This window comes from Aplysia californica, unplaced genomic scaffold, assembly GCF_000002075.1.
Source record: "Aplysia californica isolate F4 #8 unplaced genomic scaffold, AplCal3.0 scaffold00156, whole genome shotgun sequence".
Classification (NCBI taxonomy): domain Eukaryota; kingdom Metazoa; phylum Mollusca; class Gastropoda; order Aplysiida; family Aplysiidae; genus Aplysia; species Aplysia californica.
The window spans coordinates 289,474-297,079 of record NW_004797426.1 but is presented as its reverse complement, the minus strand read 5'-3'; positions in this window follow the sequence as shown (position 1 = coordinate 297,079).

Sequence of the window (7,606 nt, the reverse complement as noted above, 5' to 3'; positions counted from 1 at the left end):
GGGGTCGGGGTGTTTTTCTCTAGTAATACCAGAAATCTTCGACACTTGTGTTGCAAGTGGATGAAAACTTTTAATAGGACTCGACTCTCTTGTTTTGTCTGTGGCTGTTGCTCTTAGTGAATAGCGATGCTGTGTGACTCTGTTGTTGTATCTTTTGTTGGGATCTGTCACGTTAACGTGCTCTGCGACGCTGTCGTGTAGATCTCTCTGTGGATACTGATGGTGGTGATAAGTTACCGTGCTCTGTGACTCTGTCGTGTAGATCTCTCTGTGGGTACTGATGGTGGTGGCAAGTTAGCGTGCTCTGCGACGCTGTCGTGTAGATCTCTCTGGGTACTGATGGTGGTGATAAGTTAGCGTGCTCTGCGACGCTGTCGTGTAGATCTCTCTGTGGGTACTGACAATAGTGATAAGTTAGCGTGCTGTGTGACTCTCTGTGTTGTATCTTGATGTGAGTACCTGTAAGTTAATCCTGCCGTGCTGTAGTGTGTGAGTCTCTGTTGCGTCTATGTTGTGTGTAAGAGGCCAATGTAGCCTACCTGTAAGTTCAATCTGCTGTGCGACTGTCTATGTTGTGTGTATGTGGCCACTGTACCTATAAGTTAAGTCTGCCCTGCTGTGCGACTCTCTGTTGCGTCTATGCTGGGTGTATGTGGCCACTATACTGTACCTGTAAGTTAATCTCGCCGCAGTGTCCTTGCACGCTGTGGGACTTGGTGTTGACAGTGATGTGTGGGTGTGTGTCTGTCTGTGTGGGCGTATATGTGTGTGTGTGTGGGTTACTGCAAGTGTAGGCAGTTCTGTGCGATGGTTCACAATTAGCGTATACGTGCGGCTGACTGTAACTTAACGAGTAAATCGCTGTGGGGACAGAGAATTGTTGCTCCGTGTGCCGTGTTGGTTCTCGGTCAGTGCGTGCGTTGATGAGTGTGGAGGGCTTGAATGATCTCTCCTTTATGTTTCATCAATTCTTTTCTGAGAGGCTCATTTTTGGGTTGGTGTAGTACTAGTACTAGTAGTAGAGAGAGGCTCATTTTTGGGTTGGTGTAGTACTAGTAGTAGAGAGAGGCTCATTTTTTGGTTGGTGCAGTAGACAGACCTGCCATATAGGCTACTCTGATAAAATTGGAGCCCTTCACTGTTACTTTTTTTTCTGGCCCATCGAAGAACCCCCATTATCAGATTTGCATAAAATCCTTGGGTTGCGTCGTTCCCCCCCCCCCTAATTTCTGTTTCCATCGGTCAAAGACAACTCATGGTAAATGATGTGAAATTACACAGGTTTGTGTGTAATATTTGCACGACTTGTCGCAAATGACGTAATAATGCTAGTTATTATTTGTGTTAAATTCGTTTTATTTTGACACGGTACGTAACGTAGTCTACTGGAGTTATGGAAACTGGGAATTTTTCAGGGAGGATTCTGGGAAAAACGCAGTTTTTTTTTTCATCAGGGAGTGGTTGCCAGGTCTCTGTATGAGTTGAATGTACGTTACAGGGCATATGGGATGATTGGGTGTTTAAATGTTTTTTTTATTTTTATTTTTAGCGAGTAGTTTTTTTTTTTTAATTTGTGTTTTGCAAGCACCTGATGAAAATCATTTTGTATTAGACCAGTGGTCTCACGGTTTTTTTCCTAGCGGTGTGTCGAGAGTTCCGCTGTGAAGCTCAGGCTTGGCTGTTCTGGTGGTCGTGGGCGTTGCTCGTTACGTTGTCGTTGCTGCCTCTACGAGGGCAATTTTTTGTTTTTTTTTCTCTATTTTTTACTACGGTATGGATAAAACATACATCTTTTTATATCGGCAGATATTCAATTCTTAAACAAGTCTCTCTTTCATTTTCTAATTGTACGAGAACAATGAACTTGGCTCCGAGTTCTTTGGAGAGGTTGGTTTTTTTAATTTAAAGTTTTAAGTACCGGTATTGTGTTGTTTTCAGAATGAGAGTGCTCGCACTGGCGTCTGTGATGTAACACTCGTTACAGTGCTCGCACTGGCGTCTGTGATGTAACACTCGTTACAGTGCTCGCACTGGCGTCTGTGATGTAACACTCGTTACAGTGCTCGCACTGACGTCTGTGATGTAACACTCGTTACAGTGCTCGCACTGACGTCTGTGATGTAACACTCGTTACAGTGCTCGCACTGGCGTCTGATGTAACACTCGTTACACTTTGGCACTTTGCTGTTGCATACAGGAGACCCGAGTTTGATTCTCGAGTGGGGAGACATTTTTATAGAGTATATCTCGGTCTTTTCGCTGGGATTTTGTATCCCTCTCAACCCGGGTTTGCCTTGATACTAAGGTAGTGTCGGAAGCCCGCCTCCTAAATGGTTTCAATTGTGTTGATGGAGGTGTAGAAACACCTGTATTTTTACACACACACAAAAAAAGAGACTTTTGTCTTGGTCTTTCCATGTTTGATCCAATGAAAGTAAAAGTAACAATAGTAAACTAATGTTGAAAGGAGTCTGTGAACATCAGAAGTGGTTCCTGGTGAAGCCAGGATTGTTGGTTGAGGTGAATGTCTACGGTAGGATGCTGTCGCTCAAGGCAAACAAAACAAATCATCAGGACAGATATATATTATATATATATATATAGGAAATAGCTCTTGTGTGAGTTGATGACAGGAAGGGAAAGAAGATGTGTTGTCACTCACAGTGTGTGTGTGTGTGGGGAAGAAAACTGTTGTGCTTCGTCGCCTCTGAACTATTTTGTCCAAAGTATACTTTAAAAGTAAAGAGGCCACATATCGACCTACAGTGTTTGTTGCACCTACCTACCTGCCTCCCCGGATATCGAAAATACTTTATACAGCGACAAAACACAGCTGAGAAAAACCTGTAAATTCTTTGCCATATCAACAGGCTGAGGGGCTAGGACCCAGATGGCAGCTGGATCGGAAAAGTAAAGTATGTAAATGACAATGACAATCTTTATTCATTTCGCAGGGAGAAATTTGTCTTGGTCGTTAACAATGGCAGTAGACGTTACAAAAGTAAGACTTAATAAAGGTGCACTCTCGCAAACGCACAACAAGGACATTAGGCCAAGTAAATACATGTCTCACGTGCTGGGACAACCCGATCCGTATAACATTCTCTCTCTCTCTATGGTCACTAAGCATTATTTCCGCCTTTTTTAGAACTTTTGCCTTGTGCAGATATACTCAAGAGTTACTTAGGTCTCTACCAATTGTTCTTGATGCCTTTCTTATCAACTTGTTTATTTTTATAATGTACTGCCGTCCCAAATTGCTACCATAGCAAGTGGTACTTGCAAAGAGGCACTTTGGACAAAACAGTTCTGAGGCGACGACTAGTGCCATGGTCTCTGTGCTGTGGAGCTGGGTGGTGTGAAAGTGAAAGCTTTGGGAGGGAAGGCATTTGCTTCGTGGCAGAGAGCTTGGAAGTTGGAGCTTTCACTTAGTAGTGAATGTGTTTGGTTAAGAAAAAAACCCCCAAGTTTGACCACATTGTTCTGTTTGATGATATTTATTCAAAGAAATTGTTTTATGTTTTGTATTTCTTAGAGTTCCAGAAAATTGTCGTTCATCATTTATCTTGAATTTGAAAAATAAATTATGGATGTTGAAAAGAATTGACAAACCCCGTTTATGTTCTGGCTTTTTTTGAAGGTGTGTTAGTGGTGTTGGTGAGTAATCTCTACTTGCGTGGGCGGTTGGGTGCTCTGATGTGGTTTGCTCCTTCTTTCATTAAAAAAATTTATCGTCTTTATTTCCTCTCCTTCTTTTACATGAGCTATTTGTTTTGCGAGTGCCATAAATTATAAATCTGTTACCGTGAGTGTTTGGAGGGTGCCGCTGGTAGGTCCTACATTATTTTTCCTTTAATATTTCTGTCTGTCTTGCCTCTTCCTGCACTTTGTGACTAGGACCATTGTGTCATCGTCAATATAGTTCTCTTTTTTGTGCCTGTATAATTGTCTTTTTTTGTGTCAATATAATTGTCTTTTTTGTGTCAATATAATTTCTTTTTTTTGGTGTCAATATCATTCTCTTTTCTTTACTCTTTTTTTTGTGTCAATATAATTCTCTTTACTCTTTTTTTTCTAATTCCTTGCACATTTATATGAGATTGACACAACCTAATCAGTAGAAAAAAGTGCGTATGATAGTGTCCAATAGTGTATTACGTTCATCTTAGTATGACAAGTAACTGTTATAGATGTAAGTCGTTGATCTGAGAGCAATGATTTTAGAAATAATGGTGGTGATGAGTGATGATCTAAACTGTGATGATAGGATGGTGGCTTACAAACACCATCATTAACAAATATTTTTTAAAACTAAAAGATGCCTCAGAGTCATTATTTGCCTCCAAAGACATAGAAAATGTTCAGTTTTGAGCTCAGAATAGATCGTTACATGACAAGTTTTACAAAGTTCTATCTGCTCAGTTAGCAGAACCTAGTTCTGAGAAATTTGACTTTTAAAATTTTGAACTTCACATGAATGTTAAGCTTTTTCAAAATGAATCAAAAGCAGTTTTTTGAATATCTTGATATCGACTCCTAATAAACTTACGATTTTGATAGAGCAGATAGAACATTTGGTTTCTGACGTCACATGGTCTTAGCAGTAACTCAAATTGGCCAAAGCTGTCAGGATAGAACTTAGTAACTCTAAGGTAGTGAGATGTCAGTCAAGTCAGTGATACAAAAGACTTTGCTTACCATGGTTAAATTGTTGACTGAAATCACTGAAATTGAGATTTTAAAAAGTACCATAACCTGAAAAGCTGCGAAAACAAATTCATAAGAACTCACTATTCGTTCTTGAGAGCTCTTTCCAGTAGTATTAGAAAAATTTGGCTTTAGTATGCGTTTTTTTTTCTTTCTTTTTCGTAAGAGCTTTACAGCACTTGCAACACAATATAGGCCATATACATGTAATAAGTGCTGAAGATTAGAGGAGTTACAAAGGAGTAACAAACACAAAAAAAAAGGAGGGGAGACAAAGAAAATAGATGTTTGATAGGAAAGAAGGAGCAAACCACACCAGAGCACCCGTCAACCACCCACAGTAAGCGTTTTACGGCACTGGCAACACAATAAGGTCATATAAGTGCTGAAGAATAAATTATGTGTTACAAGAGAGTAACATACAAAATAAGAAAGTTTTAGTAACAGTTTTACGGCACTTGTAACACAATAAGGTCATATAAGTGCAGAAGATTAGAGGTGATACAAGAGAGTAACAAACATAAAACAGAAGGAGGACAGATAAGGACGATGGACATTTGATAGGAAAGGAGCCAACCACACCAGAGCACCCGCCAACCACCCACGCAGTATTGCAAAGTCCAGGGAAACAACCACAACAGGTTCTTGACATAGAAAGAAAAAAAAAAAAGATGAAGTAAAGAAGTCAAAAATAAGTTGATTGCCAGTAGGCCTAGTTCTCTTACAAAATTTATCATCATCATGAAACATAAAAATTAACAAAACACATAAATGTACAAAATGTAAAAGTGTCCAAACTTTGTTTCATTTATTTGGAATACAAATGTGAGGCAGCGTGGTGGAATCAGGCTCTCGTCAAAATATTCAAAGTGAAGAAACTTGCATTTTTCCACAGGGTTGTTAAGTTTTATCAAATTTTTGTTTTTTGGCTCAATTCCTTTCATTAATTTCTGTTTGGATCTTTCTGAAAAATGTTGATCAAAGGCACAAAAAATGTAAATTTTCAGTTGCCACGGACACTTAAGGTAATAACTAATCTTTGGCGGCAATTTTCTCACTAATTTTACCTCTGAAAACAGGTGACCCCCACCTTCATTCGCAAATATCTCGACTTGAATTCAAAATAATAAATGGATATTTTTTTCATCTAAATAAAGACAAGTGAACAAGCTTTAAGATGATGCCAATAACTCTACATGCCCAAAAATTGACGAGAGCCTGATTCCACAACGCTGCCTCACAAATGATAACGCCTGGCACAAAATGTACAATCAGCTCGTGAAGACAGAAGATCACAGAAGGCTGGAACAACGCACTAACAAAAACCACTCACTCAGGTCGTTTAGTTCTAGTAAGGTTTTACGGCGCTCGCAACTGCATAAGGTCATATGATGAGCGCCAAGAGGTGGATGTCAACAGACAAGTCCAAACATGGGGAATCGGGCTTACTCTGCTCACCTCTCTAGCCTCAACAGAACAAAGTCTGCTTCGACTATCACAAGGCACCCAGGAAATAGCGGGTCACAGGAGAGTGACAAACATACAAAAGAAGTAGAGAAAAAACGGCGATAGTAAATATGAGGAAAGAAAAAGCAGCAGTTCCCTCTACTATGTAAATGTTGTTTCGGCGCAGTATAAGCTTGACATACACAAATCAGCCCTTTTACAATTCTACTGTGCATAAGAATATGTTGACATCCCCCCTTTGGGAATGACCTAAAGACAACTTCAGACAGAAGATCACAGAAGACTTGTTTTTTGGGGGGTTTTAGTAGAGGTTTTACGGCGCTTGCAACACAAGGTCACATAAGAGCCGAAGATTAGAGGTGCTACAAGAGAGTAACAAACATAAAAAAGAAGGAGGGGAGATAAGGATAAGGATGATAGTTGTTTTATAGGAAAGAAGGAGCAAACCACACCAGAGCCCCCGCCAACCACCCGCAAGTAGATGAAAGACAGAAGATCACGAATCACAGAAGACTGAAACTGGAATCAAAAGCACAAACAAAAACCACTAGGCCAAGTACATGCGCCACCACATGACCAGACCCACAGTCCACTAGGGACGCGCTGAGAACACATGTATAACAGTAAAAGAAGATAGCGAGATTTTGCAAATCCCAAATTCTTCAAGTCTGTACGTACTGACCGTTCAGTGCAAGAATCTGTCATACGCCACGTCAGATCATTTATCACGATGGCGTACGGCGGACTGCCACACTCTACGGGACCGTTCACAAATGATGTCAGCTCACAGGGGGGAAGGCGGGGTCAGTGAAAAGTTGACAAAAGTAAAAAGTTGAGAAGTCAAAAGTTGACACGGGGGAGGGGGTCTTACAAAGTTGATGTCAACCATGATGATTTAAATTAAAAGGTTGGGGGAAAAAAGAAAAGAAAGGGTATTTCTTTGTAGTATTCTTTAATAACCAATAGTTTTCCTCTCTTTGTTGTATTCTTTAATAACCAATAGTTAGTTTTTCTCTCTTTGCTGTATTCTTTATTAAATAATAGCTGTGATTAAAAAAATAAAATAAAATAAAGATTAAAAGTATGGATCCTGCACAGGTTCTTTCAAAATCTACATGTACATTTTGGTTGACGTCAGGGGGGGGTGTCCCCCCGGGAAAGATTACGGGGGCGGGGGGGGTTTGTCCAAATTTTAGCTGACGTAATTTATGAACAGTCCCTAAGCAGTCGATATGCTGTCATAAAAGCAGTCAAAAAGCACACGCACTGTTTCATACAATACAGGACAACAGCAGGCTATGCACCCAGAGAAGGGGACACCTGCACTCTACACATGGTTTCTTACAATTGTGGAAGAAGTGGGGCATGCCATGAAACCCTTCTTGCTGCACACACATTTATATTACATAATCATACAACATAATATCACGTA